We start from the raw sequence: 21,269 nt of genomic DNA, 5'->3' as shown, positions 1-21,269 counted from the left end.
GACTTCAACTGTAGCTGCACAGTTAATGAGTCAGCAGAAACAGCAGTTTACTGTGTGTGTGTGTATGTGTGTGTGTGTGTGTGTGTGTGTGTGTGTGTGTGTGTGTGTGTGTGTGTGTGTGTGTGTGTGTGTGTGTGTGTGTGTGTGTGTGTGTGTGTGTGTGTGTGTGTGTGTGTGTGTGTGTGTGTGTGTGTGTGCACTCACAGAGGAATCTTCAGAGCAGGAAGCTATGATGTTTTCAAAGAAGGGATTCCATTTGATGTCCAGGACATTGCCTTGGTGGCCACACACTTTGGGGTGGTGGGGGTCGATGCGGCCCGCCTGAAACAGAAGAACAAACATACTGATTATATATTGAGGAAAGAACAGACTTCAATGGCTTTCTATCACCATTACTGATATGAACATGACCATGTATTTTCCAAATGATGACATCACACATATAGGCCAAATGTCAAGGTCATTAAAAAATATATCTTTATTTAACTAGGCAAGTCAGTTAAGAACAAATCCTTATTTACAATGACGGCCTACCCTGGCCAAATCCAGACAGCACTGGGCCAATTGTGTACTACCCAATGGGACTCCCAATCACAGCCAGTTGTGATACAGCCAGGAATTGAACCAGGGTCTGTAGTGATTCCTCTTGCACTGAGATGCAGTGCCTTAGACTGTTGCGCCACTCGGGAGCCCTCAGAGGACACCACTGAGTAACACTAGCCATGTAAACAGTTAACACTGCCCTACATATGTCAAGGTCAGAGGACACCACTTAGTAACACCAGCCATGTAAACAGTTAACACTGCCCTACATATGTCAAGGTCAGAGGACACCATTTAGTAACACTAGCCATGTAAACAGTTAACACTGCCCTACATATGTCAAGGTCAGAGGACACCATTTAGTAACACTAGCCATGTAAACAGTTAACACTGCCCTACATATGTCAAGGTCAGAGGACACCATTTAGTAACACTAGCCATGTAAACAGTTAACACTGCCCTACATATGTCAAGGTCAGAGGACACCATTTAGTAACACTAGCCATGTAAACAGTTAACACTGCCCTACATATGTCAAGGTCAGAGGACACCATTTAGTAACACTAGCCATGTAAACAGTTAACACTGCCCTACATATGTCAAGGTCAGAGGACACCATTTAGTAACACTAGCCATGTAAACAGTTAACACTGCCCTACATATGTCAAGGTCAGAGGACACCACTTAGTAACACCAGCCATGTAAACAGTTAACACTGCCCTACATATGTCAAGGTCAGAGGACACCATTTAGTAACACTAGCTATGTAAACAGTTAACACTGCCCTACATATGTCAAGGTCAGAGGACACCATTTAGTAACACTAGCCATGTAAACAGTTAACACTGCCCTACATATGTCAAGGTCAGAGGACACCATTTAGTAACACTAGCCATGTAAACAGTTAACACTGCCCTACATATGTCAAGGTCAGAGGACACCATTTAGTAACACTAGCCATGTAAACAGTTAACACTGCCCTACATATGTCAAGGTCAGAGGACACCATTTAGTAACACTAGCCATGTAAACAGTTAACACTGCCCTACATATGTCAAGGTCAGAGGACACCATTTAGTAACACTAGCCATGTAAACAGTTAACACTGCCCTACATATGTCAAGGTCAGAGGACACCATTTAGTAACACTAGCCATGTAAACAGTTAACACTGCCCTACATATGTCAAGGTCAGAGGACACCATTTAGTAACACTAGCCATGTAAACAGTTAACACTGCCCTACATATGTCAAGGTCAGAGGGCACCACTGAGTAACACTAGCCATGTAAACAGTTAACACTGCCCTACATATGTCAAGGTCAGAGGACACCACTTAGTAACACCAGCCATGTAAACAGTTAACACTGCCCTACATATGTCAAGGTCAGAGGACACCATTTAGTAACACTAGCTATGTAAACAGTTAACACTGCCCTACATATGTCAAGGTCAGAGGACACCATTTAGTAACACTAGCCATGTAAACAGTTAACACTGCCCTACATATGTCAAGGTCAGAGGACACCATTTAGTAACACTAGCCATGTAAACAGTTAACACTGCCCTACATATGTCAAGGTCAGAGGACACCATTTAGTAACACTAGCCATGTAAACAGTTAACACTGCCCTACATATGTCAAGGTCAGAGGACACCATTTAGTAACACTAGCCATGTAAACAGTTAACACTGCCCTACATATGTCAAGGTCAGAGGACACCATTTAGTAACACTAGCCATGTAAACAGTTAACACTGCCCTACATATGTCAAGGTCAGAGGACACCATTTAATAACACTAGCCATGTAAACAGTTAACACTGCCCTACATATGTCAAGGTCAGAGGGCACCAGAGGACACCATTTAGTAACACTAGCCATGTAAACAGTTAACATGCCCTACATATGTCAAGGTCAGAGGACACCATTTAGTAACACTAGCCATGTAAACAGTTAACACTGCCTTACATATGTCAAGGTCAGAGGACACCATTTAGTAACACTAGCCATGTAAACAGTTAACACTGCCCTACATATGTCAAGGTCAGAGGGCACCAGAGGACACCATTTAGTAACACTAGCCATGAAAACAGTTAACACTGCCATACATATGTCAAGGTCAGAGGACACCATTTAGTAACACTAGACATGTAAACAGTTAACACTGCCCTACATATGTCAAGGTCAGAGGACACCATTTAGTAACACTAGCCATGTAAACAGTTAACACTGCCCTACATATGTCAAGGTCAGAGGACACCATTTAGTAACACTAGCCATGTAAACAGTTAACACTGCCCTACATATGTCAAGGTCAGAGGACACCATTTAGTAACACTAGCCATGTAAACAGTTAACACTGCCCTACATATGTCAAGGTCAGAGGACACCATTTAGTAACACTAGCCATGTAAACAGTTAACACTGCCCTACATATGTATAATAATAATATATGCCATTTAGCAGACGCTTTTATCCAAAGCGACTTACAGTCATGTGTGCATACATTCTACGTATGGGTGGTCCCGGGGATCGAACCCACTACCCTGGCGTTACAAGCGCCATGCTCTACCAACTGAGCTACAGAACCCCACATATATGTCAAGGTCAGAGGACACCATTTAGTAACACTAGCCATGTAAACAGTTAACACTGCCCTACATATGTCAAGGTCAGAGGACACCATTTAGTAACACTAGCCATGTAAACAGTTAACACTGCCCTACATATGTCAAGGTCAGATGACACCATTTAGTAACACTAGCCATGTAAACAGTTAACACTGCCCTACATATGCCAAGGTCAGAGGACACCATTTAGTAACACTAGCCATGTAAACAGTTAACACTGCCCTACATATGTCAAGGTCAGAGGACACCATTTAGTAACACTAGCCATGTAAACAGTTAACACTGCCCTACATATGTCAAGGTCAGAGGGCACCAGAGGACACCATTTAGTAACACTAGCCATGTAAACAGTTAACACTGCCCTACATATGTCAAGGTCAGAGGACACCATTTAGTAACACTAGCCATGTAAACAGTTAACATGCCCTACATATGTCAAGGTCAGAGGACACCATTTAGTAACACTAGCCATGTAAACAGTTAACACTGCCCTACATATGTCAAGGTCAGAGGACACCATTTAGTAACACTAGCCATGTAAACAGTTAACACTGCCCTACATATGTCAAGGTCAGAGGGCACCAGAGGACACCATTTAGTAACACTAGCCATGAAAACAGTTAACACTGCCATACATATGTCAAGGTCAGAGGACACCATTTAGTAACACTAGCCATGTAAACAGTTAACACTGCCCTACATATGTCAAGTATGCACACATGACTGTAAGTCGCTTTGGATAAAAGCGTCTGCTAAATGGCATATATTATTATTATTATATTAAGGTCAGAGGACACCATTTAGTAACACTAGCCATGTAAACAGTTAACACTGTCCTACATATGTCAAGGTCAGAGGACACCATTTAGTAACACTAGCCATGTAAACAGTTAACACTGCCCTACATATGTCAAGGTCAGAGGACACCATTTAGTAACACTAGCCATGTAAACAGTTAACACTGCCCTACATATGTCAAGGTCAGAGGGCACCAGAGGACACCATTTAGTAACACTAGCCATGTAAACAGTTAACACTGCCCTACATATGTCAAGGTCAGAGGACACCATTTAGTAACACTAGCCATGTAAACTGATGCTGTAACAATGTTTCCCAGCTGATCCTTCAATCACCAAACAAACTCAACACTTTGGCTGTTAAAGTCAATCAACATGAACACAATGCAGCAGAGAAATACACATTGAAGAAATAACATAATTTCCTTTGTTTTGAAGAACCAGGGACAACCAAAGGATTGTTATTGCAATGTGCCTCTACGTCCACAGTGAGGCGCTGGATTAGCAGACTTGGATGGATCATGGCTGAGACCTCTCCATGTTGGTCATGATGTCATGAATGTTTGATGTCACTTCAATCCACTGACCTCCTTCTTATTTCCTCAGAGACATATGGCTGAGAGCTTCAGGCCAAGCCTGAGTGGAACTGGCTGTGTGTGTGTGTGTGTGTGTGTGTGTGTGTGTGTGTGTGTGTGTGTGTGTGTGTGTGTGTGTGTGTGTGTGTGTGTGTGCGTGCGTGCGTGCGTGCGTGCGTGCGTGCGTGCGTGCGCGCGTGTGCGTGCGTGTGTGCATTTTTATATTGATATATACAGCGCATTCAGAAAGTATTCAGACCACTTGACTTTTTCCACATTTTGTTACGTTACAGCCTTATTCTAAAATTGATTACATTTCCCCCCCCTCGTCAATCTACACACAATACCCCATAATGACATAGCAAAAACAGTTTTTTACACATTTTTGCATATGTTTTAAAAATAAAAATCTTAAATATCACATTTACATAAGTATTCAGACCCTTACACAGTACCTTGTTGAAGCACGTTCTCGAAGCCACTCCTGCATTGTCTTGGCTGTGTGCTTAGGGTCGTTGTCCTGTTGCAAGGTGAACCTTCACCACAGTCTGAGGTCCTGAGTGCTTTGGAGCAGGTTTTCATCAAGGATCTCTCTGTATGTTGCTCCGTTCATCTTTCCCTCAATGCCAGTCCCTACCACCGACAAACATCCCCACAGTATGATGCTGCCACCACCATGCTTCACCGTTGGGATGGTGCCAGGTTTTCATCAAGGATCTCTCTGTATGTTGCTCCGTTCATCTTTCCCTCAATGCCAGTCCCTACCACCGACAAACATCCCCACAGTATGATGCTGCCACCACCATGCTTCACCGTTGGGATGGTGCCAGGTTTTCATCAAGGATCTCTCTGTATGTTGCTCCGTTCATCTTTCCCTCAATGCCAGTCCCTACCACCGACAAACATCCCCACAGTATGATGCTGCCACCACCATGCTTCACCGTTGGGATGGTGCCAGGTTTTCATCAAGGATCTCTCTGTATGTTGCTCCGTTCATCTTTCCCTCAATGCCAGTCCCTACCACCGACAAACATCCCCACAGTATGATGCTGCCACCACCATGCTTCACCGTTGGGATGGTGCCAGGTTTTCTCGAGATGTGATGCTTGGCATTCAGGTCAAAGAGTTCAATCTTGGTTTTAGCAGACCAGAGAATCTTGTTTCTCATGGTCTGAGAGCCTTTTGGCAACCTCCAAGAGGGCTGTTATGTGCCTTTTTACTGAGGAGTGGCTTCCGTCTGGCCACTCTACTACAAAAGCCTGATCGCTGCCAAAGGTGCTTCAACAAAGTGCTGAGTAAAGGGTCTGAATACTTATGTAAATATGATATTTCCGTTTTTATTTTGAATACATTCGCAAACATTTTTAAAAAGCAGTTTTTTTCTACGTCATTATGGGGCATTGTGTGTAGATTGTAGATGGTATTTTTGTATTTTTTAAATCAATTTTAAAATAAGGCTCTAACGTAACAAAATGTGGAAAAAGTCAAGGGGTCTGAATACTTTCTGAATGCAGTGTACATCCTGTATTTGTGTGCGCGTGTGTGTGTGTGTGTGTGTGTGTGTGTGTGTGTGTGTGTGTGTGTGTGTGTGTGTGTGTGTGTGTGTGTGTGTGTGTGTGTGTGTGCGTGCGTGCGTGCGTGCGTGCGTGCGTGTGTGTGTGTGTGTGTGTGTGTGCGTGCGTGCGTGCGTGCGTGCGTGCGTGCGTGCGTGCGTGCGTGCGTGCGTGTGTGTGTGTGTGTGTGTGTGTGTGTGTGTGTGTGTGTGTGTGTGTGTGACAAACCAACAGCAACATTCATAACTTGGAGTATCCTTTTCATGGCACAACAGATTTACAGCTAAAGTCCCTTCCCTGCTTTTCAGAAAAAGAGTCCAATCTCAACAGCTTCCCAACAGTACAACTTTACCAACTATTCTCAATTAGTGTGTAATTTACTAATGTAGACTTTCTTCCAGAGATTTCTTCTATTAGCTAAAGTCATCATCTCCTGTTTGATTTCCCATAGGTCCTCAATACTCAACAGACATGTCAGATGTCAGTTTTAATCAGAAATATTCATTACTCATTAGCTGAGGGAAAGAGGGCAACACATCTGATCAAATATTAAAACAAAGCCTGATATCATCTTGTAGAAGCATGTTGGGCCTCAGTGTAAATCTTACAGGATTATGTCATTATTACATCGGTTATGGAATTCAAAGTCTTTGAATATTAATAAATAGAGGACAAAGGGAGGCACCAGGCTGACGCCAGGGTGAATCTGGATCACAATTCTGAGATGGTGTGAATGAGACCTTGGGTTGAACCAGGCCCTCTGGGCATTCAGTACACTGGTTGGTTCCCTTTAAGGGTTAAAGACAAAACACTTCCAATTACAGACATTCTCATGATGTCATCTGGTAACAGCCACACAACACATTATCACCAGAGACTCTCTAACACAGGACTGTTATACCCTGCTGTGTTCACCAGAGACTCTCTAACACAGGACTGTTATACCCTGCTGTGTTCACCAGAGACTCTCTAACACAGGACTGTTATAACCTGCTGTGTTCACCAGAGACTCTCTAACACAGAGATAGAGTACCCTGCTGTGTTCACCAGAGACTCTCTAAAACAGGACTGTTATACCCTGCTGTGTTCACCAGAGACTCTATAACACAGGACTGTTATACCCTGCTGTGTTCACCAGAGACTCTCTAAAACAGGACTGTTATACCCTGCTGTGTTCACCAGAGACTCTCTAACACAGGACTGTTATAACCTGCTGTGGTCACCAGAGACTCTCTAACACAGAGATAGAGTACCCTGCTGTGTTCACCAGAGACTCTCTAAAACAGGACTGTTATAACCTGCTGTGTTCACCAGAGACTCTCTAACACAGAGATAGAGTACCCTGCTGTGTTCACCAGAGACTCTCTAACACAGGACTGTTATAACCTGCTGTGTTCACCAGAGACTCTCTAACACAGAGATAGAGTACCCTGCTGTGTTCACCAGAGACTCTCTAAAACAGGACTGTTATAACCTGCTGTGTTCACCAGAGACTCTCTAACACAGGGCTGTTATACCCTGCTGTGTTCACCAGAGACTCTCTAACACAGGACTGTTATACCCTGCTGTGTTCACCAGAGACTCTCTAAAACAGGACTGTTATACCCTGCTGTGTTCACCAGAGACTCTCTAACACAGGACTGTTATACCCTGCTGTGTTCACCAGAGACTCTCTAACACAGGACTGTTATACCCTGCTGTGTTCACCAGAGACCCTCTAACACAGGACTGTTATACCCTGCTGTGTTCACCAGAGACTCTCTAAAACAGGATTGTTATACCCTGCTGTGTTCACCAGAGACTCTCTATCACAGGACTGTTATACCCTGCTGTGTTCACCAGAGACTCTCTAACACAGGACTGTTATAACCTGCTGTGTTCACCAGAGACTCTCTAACACAGGACTGTTATAACCTGCTGTGTTCACCAGAGACTCTCTAACACAGGACTGTTATACCCTGCTGTGTTCACCAGAGACTCTCTAACACAGGACTGTTATACCCTGCTGTGTTCACCAGAGACTCTAGAATACAGGACTGTTATACCCTGCTGTGTTCACCAGATACTCTCTAACACAGGACTGTTATACCCTGCTGTGTTCACCAGAGACTCTCTAACACAGGACTGTTATACCCTGCTGTGGTCACCAGAGACTCTCTAACACAGGACTGTTATACCCTGCTGTGTTCACCAGAGACTCTCTAACACAGGACTGTTATACCCTGCTGTGTTCACCAGAGACTCTCTAACACAGGACTGTTATACCCTGCTGTGTTCACCAGAGACTCTCTGACACAGGACTGTTATAACCTGCTGTGTTCACCAGAGACTCTCTAACACAGGACTGTTATACCCTGCTGTGTTCACCAGAGACTCTCTAACACAGGACTGTTATACCCTGCTGTGTTCACCAGAGACTCTCTAACACAGGACTGTTATACCCTGCTGTGTTCACCAGAGACTATCTGACACAGGACTGTTATACCCTGCTGTGTTCACCAGAGACTCTCTAACACAGGACTGTTATACCCTGCTGTGTTCACCAGAGACTCTCTAACACAGGACTGTTATACCCTGCTGTGTTCACCAGAGACTCTCTAACACAGGACTGTTATACCATGCTGTGTTCACCAGAGACTCTCTAACACAGCGATAGAGTACCCTCCTGTGTTCACCAGAGACTGTCTAACACAGGACTGGTATACCCTGCTGTGTTCACCAGATACTCTCTAACACAGGACTGTTATACCCTGCTGTGTTCACCAGAGACTCTCTAACACAGGACTGTTATACCCTGCTGTGTTCACCAGAGACTCTCTAACACAGGACTATTATACCCTGCTGTGTTCACCAGAGACTCTCTAACACAGGACTGTTATACCCTGCTGTGTTCACCAGAGACTCTCTAACACAGGACTGTTATACCCTGCTGTGTTCCCCAGAGACTCTCTAACACAGGACTGTTATAACCTGCTGTGTTCACCAGAGACTCTCTGACACAGGACTGTTATACCCTGCTGTGTTCACCAGAGACTCTCTAAGACAGGACTGTTATAAACTGCTGTGTTCACACTTAGACACACAGAAGCTCTACACACTGAGAGGGAAAGAAATGCACACACACAAACACACCATTACTTGATAAGTACATTCTCTTTGTACATGTTTACATCATATCTGTAGAACTAATACCTCAGATTCACCTGAAGGTTACATCATATCTGTAGAACTAATACCTCAGATTCACCTAAAGGTTACATCATATCTGTAGAACTAATACCTCAGATTCACCTGGGGGTTACATCATATCTGTAGAACCAATACCTCAGATTCACCTGAAGGTTACATCATATCTGTAGAACCAATAACCTCAGATTCACCATATCTGTAGAACTAATACCTCAGATTCACCTGAAGGTTACATCATATCTGTAGAACTAATACCTCAGATTCACCTGAAGGTTACATCATATCTGTAGAACTAATACCTCAGATTCACCTGGGGGTTACATCATATCTGTAGAACTAATACCTCAGATTCACCTGAAGGTTACATCATATCTGTAGAACTAATACCTCAGATTCACCTGGGGTTACATCATATCTGTAGAACTAATACCTCAGATTCACCTGAAGGTTACATCATATCTGTAGAACTAATACCTCAGATTCACCTGAAGGTTACATCATATCTGTAGAACTAATACCTCAGATTCACCTGGGGGTTACATCATATCTGTAGAACTAATACCTCAGATTCACCTGAAGGTTACATCATATCTGTAGAACTAATACCTCAGATTCACCTGAAGGTTACATCATATCTGTAGAACTAATACCTCAGATTCACCTGAAGGTTACATCATATCTGTAGAACCAATACCTCAGATTCACCTGAAGGTTACATCATATCTGTAGAACTAATACCTCAGATTCACCTGAAGGTTACATCATATCTGTAGAACCAATAACCTCAGATTCACCATATCTGTAGAACTAATACCTCAGATTCACCTGAAGGTTACATCATATCTGTAGAACCAATACCTCAGATTCACCTGAAGGTTACATCATATCTGTAGAACTAATACCTCAGATTCACCTGAAGGTTACATCATATCTGTAGAACCAATAACCTCGGATTCACCTGGGGGTTACATCATATCTGTAGAACTAATACCTCAGATTCACCTAAAGGTTGCATCATATCTGTAGAACTAATGCCTCAGTTTCACCTAAAGGTTACATCATATCTGTAGAACTAATACCTCAGATTCACCTGAAGGTTACATCATATCTGTAGAACTAATACCTCAGATTCACCTGGGGGTTACATCATATCTGTAGAACCAATACCTCAGATTCACCTGGGGGTTACATCATATCTGTAGAACCAATACCTCAGATTCACCTGGGGGTTACATCATATCTGTAGAACCAATACCTCAGATTCACCTGAAGGTTACATCATATCTGTAGAACCAATAACCTCAGATTCACCTGAAGTTGACATAATAGTTGACAACTCAACCAAATGTAAATCAAAAGTAGCAGTTGAAATGCCATCTGTGCTCAGTGGGATATCTCTCTCCACAACGCCTGAATCTACCCAGCATGGCAGAGGGGGTGGATTTTCCCATGGTTAAACTGTGACTGGTGACATCATTTTGCCTACCATACTTCTTCTACTCATGTTTTTCCCTTCTTCCCTGTACGAGAGTTGTAGCCTCTGTATGCTATTTCCATTCCACTTCTCCAGGCCTACTGACATATTTTATTTATTTTATTTTATTTCACCTTTGTTTAACCAGGTAGGCAAGTTGAGAACAAGTTCTCATTTACAATTGCGACCTGGCCAAGATAAAGCAAAGCAGTTTGACACATACAACAACACAGAGTTACACATGGAGTAAAACAAACATACAGTCACTAATACAGTAGAAAAATAAGTCTATATACAATGTGAACAAATGAGCTAAGATAAGGGAGGTAAAGGCAAAAAAAAGGGCATGGTGGCAAAGTAAATACAATATAGCAAGTAAAACACTGGAATTGTAGATTTGCAGAAGGTGAATGTGCAAAGTAGAAAGACTGGATAGTATAGCATTTGTGAATTTGTGTATTTATTTATAATAATGTATAGTATTTCATAAAACAAGGCAGAGTTCAGGTGATGCACACAATATTGCTCCTGTGTGTCTGTGTGTAATGCTGTGAACATATTCATAGACTCAAAATCAAAACCAGATTTGTAAGCCAATGAATAACAGCCAACAAATGTTATTACAACCATAACACTGAATTTTCAGACAGGTGTTGTGGAGGGATTGTGTATCAGACAGGTGTTGTGGAGGGATTGTGTATCAGACAGGTGTTGTGGAGGGATTGTGTATCAGACAGGTGTTGTGGAGGGATTGTGTATCAGACAGGTGTTGTGGAGGGATTGTGTATCAGACAGGTGTTGTGGAGGGATTGTGTATCAGACAGGTGTTGTGGAGGGATTGTGTATCAGACAGGTGTTGTGGAGGGATTGTGTATCAGACAGGTGTTGTGGAGGGATTGTGTATCAGACAGGTGTTGTGGAGGGATTGTGTATCAGACAGGTGTTGTGGAGGGATTGTGTATCAAACAGGTGTTGTGGAGGGATTGTGTATCAGACAGGTGTTGTGGAGGGATTGTGTATCAGACAGGTGTTGTGGAGGGATTGTGTATCAGACAGGTGTTGTGGAGGGATTGTGTATCAGACAGGTGGTTGTTTAGTTTTTCTTCTTAGCCAGCTTAACCATTAGATGACATTACCTTAATCAATAACCAGAATGAATGTTGACTGAATTATTTGTTTTCTGCTTTTTAACAAAAGACAGGACCTGTTCCAACAGAAGGCTATTTTAATTCTACATTCTTAACTAACTCTTCTTTTTCTTCTTTTATTTCACCTTTATTTAACCCGGTAGGCTAGTTGAGAACACCTTTATTTAACCAGGTAGGCTAGTTGAGAACAACTTTATTTAACCAGGTAGGCTAGTTGAGAACAAGTTCTCATTTGCAACTGCGACCTGGCCAAGATAAAGCATAGCAGTGTGAACAGACAACACAGAGTTACACATGGAGTAAACAATTAAGTCAATAACACAGTAGAAAAAAAGAGAGTCTATATACATTGTGTGCAAAAGGCATGAGGAGGTAGGCGAATAATTACAATTTTGCAGATTAACACTGGAGTGATAAATGATCAGATGGTCATGTACAGGTAGAGATATTGGTGTGCAAAAGAGCAGAAAAGTAAATAAATAAAAACAGTATGGGGATGAGGTAGGTAAAACTGGGTGGGCTATTTACCGATAGAGTATGTACAGCTGCGGCGATCGGTTAGCTGCTCAGATAGCAGATGTTTGAAGTTGGTGAGGGAGATAAAAGTCTCCAACTTCAGCGATTTTTGCAATTCATTCTTCTTTGAAAAGATAATAGTAGCTTTTTGTAAATTCAGATACCCAGATATTTATAAGCGTGGACACAATCAATGAGGGCACCGTCCAAAGTAGGTATGCATTAATCATCAGATACATTTTTACATGATTTGGAAAATAACATATACTTGTTTTTACCTGCATTAAGTAACCATTTCAGTTCAACAAAAGCGTTCTGCAGGGCAATAAAGACAGATTAAAGCTCTGATAGAGTCTAGTCAGCTGTGGGGGCAACAGCATGCACCACAGTGTCATCTGCATTCAGGTGACAATATTCTTAATGTAAATAGTGAAAAAAACAGGACCGAGAATCAATCCCTGTGGGACTCTATGTTAAATCCAGAAAACCTGATTTAACACCATCAGTAAACACACACTGTATTCTGTCCTTTAACACAGTTTCAAACCAGCCTGGTCATGATCAATTGATGAAAGCCTTTGAATAAGTAATGCACAATCCACAGTGTTGAAGGCTTTAGACAGGTCACAAAAAAAAGGGTCTGCACAATATGTTTTCTCATCCAAACAATTAAAGACATCATTTAAAACCAAAGAAGTATCAGAGATGGTGCTCTGACCTGGTCTGGAACCTGACTAGTGTACATTTAGAATACATTTCATTGTTATAAAATATCTAAACTGAGTATTTACCAAGGATTCTAGAATCTTTGCTGGGCAATAGAGTTTGGAAATGGGACTATAATTATTTAGGTCATACGGGTCAACATTTTTGTGAAGGGGGAGTATATGAGCCGCCTTTCAGACCCTGTGGATGGTACTTAGAAATAAATGTAGGGTTAAAAATATGTGTTGGAGATTCTGCAATCAGACGAGCAGAAAGCTGCTTCGAGGAGGGCTGCGAAAGTAGCCCAAGTAGCATGGGAAAGTAGCCCAAGTAGCATGGGAAAGTAGCCCAAGTAGCATGAGAAAGTAGCTCAAGTCTTACACCGAAACACATGAGCCAATTATGAGGCAATCGAACAGATAAAAGCCACGAGCTCAGCCAGATGAATGACAACACAGTAAACTGAATGACTCTGGATACCCATGACAAAAGAGCCATTGATGCCTGATCCAAGTGAAAGCTGTAGAATGCTTTGGGACCATGACAGGGACAGGGTGGGGCATTCTAGGTAGTGTAGTATAACTTGGCATGAGGTGGAAAGAGAGGGACCATGACAGGGACAGGGTGAGGCATTCTAGGTAGTGTAGTATAACTTGGCATGAGGTGGAAAGAGAGGGACCATGACAGGGACAGGGTGAGGCATTCTAGGTAGTGTAGTATAACTTGGCATGAGGTGGAAAGAGAGGGACCATGGCAGGGACAGGGTGAGGCATTCTAGGTAGTGTAGTATAACTTGGCATGAGGTGGAAAGAGAGGGACCATGGCAGGGACAGGGTGGGGCATTCTAGGTAGTGTAGTATAACTTGGCATGAGGTGGAAAGAGAGGGACCATGGCAGGGACAGGGTGGGGCATTCTAGGTAGTGTAGTATAACTTGGCATGAGGTGGAAAGAGAGGGACCATGGCAGGGACAGGGTGAGGCATTCTAGGTAGTGTAGTATAACTTGGCATGAGGTGGAAAGAGAGGGACAACCTTTATTTGGCAATAAAGAATGGAAGATCTTGGAGCAGAGCGGTAATTGTTCACAGCTTGTCCCATCAAAGACCATCGTTGATGGAAGTGCCAAAACAACTAACGCCAATGAGAAATCCCTCATAACTGCCAATATGGTATTACTACGGTGTATCTGCAAAATTTTAATGGAGTGGCTTTCATATTTCACCATATTTCACTTGGTGAAAATGCAGAAACTGATGTATCTATGCCTTCTTCTCTCCTATTCAATAAATAGCTGTCAAATACTAGAGCAGAAAATTCCCCACAGTGGTTTTCCATTATAGTGTGTGTCCCACCCTTTTCATTCCTATAACTGCTTTTCCTAATTAGAATATTGGTTCTGCATCTCTGCAGTATTTTTACACCCTGTACCAGCTGCAGATCTCATTCTTGTACCCTGGTTTGGACTCTATTCCACTACTTCAAATGAAACAACATTGGCAGGGTAGCCTAGTGGTTTGAGCGTTGGGCTGGTAACTGAAAGGTTGCAAGTTCAAATCCTCTGAGCTGACAATGCCCTGGTGAGAGAGCAAATGTTCTATGCCAGATGAAATCTCACATCATTAGCTCATTGTTATGGTTGTATCCCAAAAACAATCACAAGAAAACAACTTAAACAAACACAAATGTAGCTACTTTGTTGTTATTCTGGCTCCACTGTTTGATGTGACTGTGTTGGCCAAAGTTGGCTAGCTAGCAAGCAATGGATAAGAACGTTGCCAGCCATCATGGCAACAGAACATTTAGAACGAACGACTGGTGTCGTGTCCATAGATTTAGTACAGAAATACTTAACTACTGGGTCACGTCTTTGGCAACCGAACCGATAGAATGAAAGACCTGGCAGCTTGGGAACCAACCCTAGATTTGTGTTGGGGATATATCTCGTGGAAGGATGACATGGTATGAATAAATTAATAAAACAATATATTTTTATGAAAATATGTCAATCATTGTTTGAATATGTTGTAATGCCCTTGAAGCAGGAGTTTGGACGATATATTGACACGGTTTGGCGGCCCTCGACTTCATCTCTGGCCTAACAACACCCGTGCCAATATATCCTCCCAACACCGGCCTCTCTGGCTTCATCGTTTAAGTAGATGATGGGTCTCATTCACATCCTCTCTTTCAGACCAATCAAAACTCTTATTAGGCCTAATGGCTCTAAATCCCAAATCACTCATCAACACCAATCCTATTGATCTAAATGGACAAATGTGTTTTCTATAGTAACATCAGTTGTTGTCAGGGTATACAGATGATGTCACTCATTGTTTAGTATGAAACCCATCTGCACCCTGGGATATAAAAGACCAACTACTATTTACTGAGTCCTGTCTCCTCAAGACAAGATACTTCCACTGCTTCTGGCTGCAAAGCCTTTTATCCAGAGTGCAGGCCAAATCAAACTGCTACCAGAGGGCAGTGTACATCTGAGTTCAGGTCTTGATATGGTAATTCAGCAAGATGCTGTTATCCAAAGCATGTTCCATGAGTGACTTAAACCCCAGCTTTGGTGTGGCAAGCACTATGTGTGGTGTGGAAAGCACTATGTGTGGTGTGGAAAGCACTATGTGTGGTGTGGAAAGCACTATGTGTGGTGTGGAAAGCACTATGTGTGGTGTGGAAAGCACTATGTGTGGTGTGGAAAGCACTATGTGTGGTGTGACAAGCACTATGTGTGGTGTGACAAGCACTATGTGTGGTGTGGAAAGCACTATGTGTGGTGTGGCAAGCACTATGTGTGGTGTGGAAAGCACTATGTGTGGTGTGGAAAGCACTATGTGTGGTGTGGCAAGCACTATGTGTGGTGTGGAAGGCACTATGTGTGGTGTGACAAGCACTATGTGTGGTGTGGAAAGCACTATGTGTGGTGTGGAAAGCACTATGTGTGGTGTGGAAAGCACTATGTGTGGTGTGGCAAGCACTATGTGTGGTGTGGAAGGCACTATGTGTGGTGTGACAAGCACTATGTGTGGTGTGGAAAGCACTATGTGTGGTGTGACAAGCACTATGTGTGGTGTGGAAAGCACTATGTGTGGTGTGGAAAGCACTATGTGTGGTGTGGAAAGCACTATGTGTGGTGTGGAAAGCACTATGTGTGGTGTGACAAGCACTATGTGTGGTGTGGAAAGCACTATGTGTGGTGTGGAAAGCACTATGTGTGGTGTGGAAAGCACTATGTGTGGTGTGACAAGCACTATGTGTGGTGTGGAAAGCACTATGTGTGGTGTGGAAAGCACTATGTGTGGTGTGGAAAGCACTATGTGTGGTGTGGAAAGCACTATGTGTGGTGTGGAAAGCACTATGTGTGGTGTGACAAGCACTATGTGTGGTGTGACAAGCACTATGTGTGGTGTGGAAAGCACTATGTGTGGTGTGGAAAGCACTATGTGTGGTGTGGAAAGCACTATGTGTGGTGTGGAAAGCACTATGTGTGGTGTGGAAAGCACTATGTGTGGTGTGACAAGCACTATGTGTGGTGTGGAAAGCACTATGTGTGGTGTGGAAAGCACTATGTGTGGTGTGGAAAGCACTATGTGTGGTGTGGAAAGCACTATGTGTGGTGTGGAAAGCACTATGTGTGGTGTGGAAAGCACTATGTGTGGTGTGGAAGGCACTATGTGTGGTGTGACAAGCACTATGTGTGGTGTGGAAAGCACTATGTGTGGTGTGACAAGCACTATGTGTGGTGTGGAAAGCACTATGTGTGGTGTGGAAAGCACTATGTGTGGTGTGGAAAGCACTATGTGTGGTGTGGAAAGCACTATGTGTGGTGTGACAAGCACTATGTGTGGTGTGGAAAGCACTATGTGTGGTGTGGAAAGCACTATGTGTGGTGTGGAAAGCACTATGTGTGGTGTGACAAGCACTATGTGTGGTGTGGAAAGCACTATGTGTGGTGTGGAAAGCACTATGTGTGGTGTGGAAAGCACTATGTGTGGTGTGGAAAGCACTATGTGTGGTGTGGAAAGCACTATGTGTGGTGTGACAAGCACTATGTGTGGTGTGACAAGCACTATGTGTGGTGTGGAAAGCACTATGTGTGGTGTGGAAAGCACTATGTGTGGTGTGGAAAGCACTATGTGTGGTGTGGAAAGCACTATGTGTGGTGTGGAAAGCACTATGTGTGGTGTGACAAGCACTATGTGTGGTGTGGAAAGCACTATGTGTGGTGTGGAAAGCACTATGTGTGGTGTGGAAAGCACTATGTGTGGTGTGGAAAGCACTATGTGTGGTGTGGAAAGCACTATGTGTGGTGTGGAAAGCACTATGTGTGGTGTGACAAGCACTATGTGTGGTGTGGAAAGCACTATGTGTGGTGTGGAAAGCACTATGTGTGGTGTGGAAAGCACTATGTGTGGTGTGGAAAGCACTATGTGTGGTGTGGAAAGCACTATGTGTGGTGTGGAAAGCACTATGTGTGGTGTGACAAGCACTATGTGTGGTGTGGAAAGCACTATGTGTGGTGTGGAAAGCACTATGTGTGGTGTGGAAAGCAGTTACATTTGACATTTCCCCCATTGATGGTTTTTATTTTACCAGGCAAGTCAGTTAAAGAACAAATTGTTAATATCAATTAGGGCCTCGGGAACAGTGGGTTAACTGCCTTGTTCAGGGGTAGAACAACAGATTCGTACCAGGCCACGGTTCACAATCACTTCAAACTGAAGCTGGATTTACAGAAAACTAGCTGCATTTCGTGTTTTTCTATTGACATTTGTTCGTATATATGCATCAACATTTGTCTGATTCATGATTTCGACTGGCTAAGGAAAGCTGCCTGCCTGTCTGTCTCGTCCCAACTCCTGACATGTTCACTACCATAGGACAGCTGGAGATCAGATTTCTATATTGAAACAATGTTGCAAATGTCAGAGAGACAGACAGCAAGGTTATTATAGATCTCTGCTGTTGAAAACCAAATGCTCGTCTAAAAGACATGGGAGATAATGTCTAGATGCTTTTTATAGTGGAGATCAAGTTCATAACTTCCCTGCCTGGGCAGATGAGACAGTGGATTGGGCAGTCAGGTGGAACAGAGTAAATAGGCATTTTAACGTCATAGATTCAGCCGGTGGTAGTTACTGGAATAGACACCACTGGAATGCGGTTTTAACCTCTTGCTCCTACATGACACGCAGGCGTCCCATCTAGACATCTGGAAATGCAAATGCACTACGCTAAATGCTAATAGCACTCGTTAAAACTCAAACGTTCATTAAAATACACATGCAGGGTACTGAATTAAAGCTACACTCATTGTGAATCCAGGCAACAAGTCAGATTTTTAAAATGCTTTTCGGCGAAAGCATGAGAAGCTATTATCTGATAGCATGTAACACCTCAAAAGACCCGCAAGGGACATAAACAAAATAATTAGCATAGTCGGCGCTACACAAAACGCACAAATAAAATATAAAACATTCATTACCTTTGACCATCTTCTTTGTTGGCACTCCTAGATGTCCCATAAACATCACTATTGGGTCTTTTTTTCGATTAAATCGGTCCATATATAGCCTAGATATCGATCTATGAAGACTGTGTGATCAACGAAAAAAATAGCGTTTTATAACGTAACGTCATCTTTTAAAATTAAAAAAGTCGACAATAAACTTTTACAAAACACTTCAAAATACTTTTGTAATGCAACTTTAGGTATTAGTAAACGTTAATAAGCGATCAAATTGATCACGAGGCGATGTATATTCTATAGCTGTACGTCTGAAAATAATGTCCGGGTAAATCTCAACCAAAATATCCGGTCGGAGACCGGAAGAACTGCGCTGCCTTGTGTCTGTTTGACCAAGTAACAAATCGTAGGCAAATGACAAGACTGTTGACATCGTGTGGAAGCTGTAGGCATTGCAACCTCGGCCCCATTTAATGTGGATCACGTTTAACAATGTGTTGAAGTGGCGCATGGATATATTTTCCAATTTTCAGTGATCAGATTTTCCTGCACTTTTCGATGAAACACATGTTCTGTTATAGTCACAGCCGTGATTTAACAAGTTTTATAAACATCTGAGTGTTTTCTATCCACACATATTAATCATATGCATATACTATATTCCTGGCATGAGTAGCAGGGCGCTGAAATGTTGCGCGATTTTTAACAGAATGTTCGAAAAAGTAGGGGGTAGGAGTAACATTCAGCATCCAGGATTAGACCCACCCGGTGTATAAGTAGTAAATATATGTACAATCACACAACACGGTGGTCCTTCTGTAGCTCAGTTGGTAGAGCATGGCGCTTGTAACGCCAGGGTAGTGGGTTCGATTCCCGAGACCACCCATACGTAGAATGTATGCACACATGACTGTAAGTCACTTTGGATAAAAGCGTCTGCTAAATGGCATATATTATTATTATTATTATATTATATTAACACAGTATTATCCTAACTCCATGTTAAACCTAAAGGTGAGTGTTCAAAGCTCTCCAGAAAAGGTTTGCTTTGTAGAACAGTAAAACATAAATATCATACGTCATCCAAATGTATTTCCAGTAATCATTGGAATCATTAATGAAAACCAGACTCCTCTTCAGGTAAAATCAACATTTTCCCTCCACAGTCCACTAGATACTTTTAAGGTCTTTGAAAGTTACACATTTTCCATTACAACAATGTCCTTCAGGATATTTAAGTGCAAGTCTGGCGTACCATTGTTAGCTACAATGTTGGATTTGGTATCTGGTTGAGGAGTATGGGATTGGCACTGGTCTTTACAGGGTTAGGCTTAGGGTTGACACTGGTCTTTACAGGGTTAGGCTTAGGGTTGGCACTGGTCTTTACAGGGTTAGGCTTAGGGTTGACACTGGTCTTTACAGGGTTAGGCTTAGGGTTGGCACTGGTCTTTACAGGGTTAGGCTTAGGGTTGACACTGGTCTTTACAGGGTTAGGCTTAGGGTTGACACGGGTCTTTACAGGGTTAGGCTTAGGGTTGACACTGGTCTTTACAGGGTTAGGCTTAGGGTTGACACTGGTCTTTACAGGGTTAGGCTTAGGGTTGGCACTGGTATTTACAATGTTGTGTGGTGATCGTTGTTACGTAAAATGGCTGCCGTGGCACCACCCAAATGGGCGCTACACATTGGTGGTGGAAGGGGTGAAACAATGTCATGTGCTTTGACTTTGAGAAAAGGACAACCTAAAGTGCAAAAATACAAATCATTCTCAGAGTAGATGTTTCAGAGAGATATGCAGCCCAGAGAACGTAATGCCTCACTGTTGGCCTGCTGCCATGGTTACCTGGGAGACAGGGATAACGATAAAGGACCCTCCACCGGAACTCTCCGTGACGATGGCCAGGAACTTGGCATTGACGGCACAGAAGTGGTTGTCATGGACGTTCTTGGTGATGGGAATGCCGTCAAAGCAGTGCTCCCGGTTGGCCACTTTGCCGTAGACGTTTGAAACTTGGAGCTTCGGTATGTCGGACGCCATGACATCTGATGGAGAAGAGATGGAGAGATATTAAGGAGGAAAGTTCAGAAAGGAGTTTCTGCAATACCAGTTAGTTGCTGTTTTATCATGTTGAATGTGCTGACATGGTGGTTTTCTGGTTACTGTATATGCTGGTCAATGTGAACAGAAGACCAGCTGTTTAGTTGACAGGTTTGTGGGCATTCATGGTTAATAGCTTAGATCAACCGGCTGGTTGAACATAATTGGATTATTTTATATTTAGGGAAAAAACACAAAATGATCATACCACATTAGAGTATTAAAGGAAAACGCCACCAAAAAAGTATATTTTGGTATTTTGGTCCATTGTTAAAATAGTCCCAAAATGTTTTGATTGTCAACAATCAACTTTCAAAATATAGAAATCATCTCTGTGTGATGCATTTTGTATCATATGATGCAAAACACATCATCATATGTGTATTTCATCATCGTTTCTGTATTTTGAAAGTTATATATCTTGAAAAATTGATTGCTGACAAGCAAAACATTTTGGGATTATGTCAACAATGGACGAATGAAACAAATACCAAAATATTGTTTTTGGGTGGAATTCTCCTTTAACTTCAAGATTGCTGTTCCAAAATCCTCAGAGAAACCCCCA

General features: G+C 42.7%; 1 pseudogene; it reads right to left on the bottom strand.

Moving 5' to 3' along the window:
• Positions 1–20,649, bottom strand: part of LOC124027434 — a 29,095-nt pseudogene extending 8,446 nt beyond the window's left edge.
• Positions 20,650–21,269: the final 620 nt, after the last annotated feature.

The sequence above is a fragment of the Oncorhynchus gorbuscha genome, unplaced genomic scaffold (assembly GCF_021184085.1).
Source record: "Oncorhynchus gorbuscha isolate QuinsamMale2020 ecotype Even-year unplaced genomic scaffold, OgorEven_v1.0 Un_scaffold_3216, whole genome shotgun sequence".
NCBI classification, from domain to species: Eukaryota; Metazoa; Chordata; class Actinopteri; order Salmoniformes; family Salmonidae; genus Oncorhynchus; species Oncorhynchus gorbuscha.
This window is presented reverse-complemented; position numbering and strand designations above follow the sequence as displayed.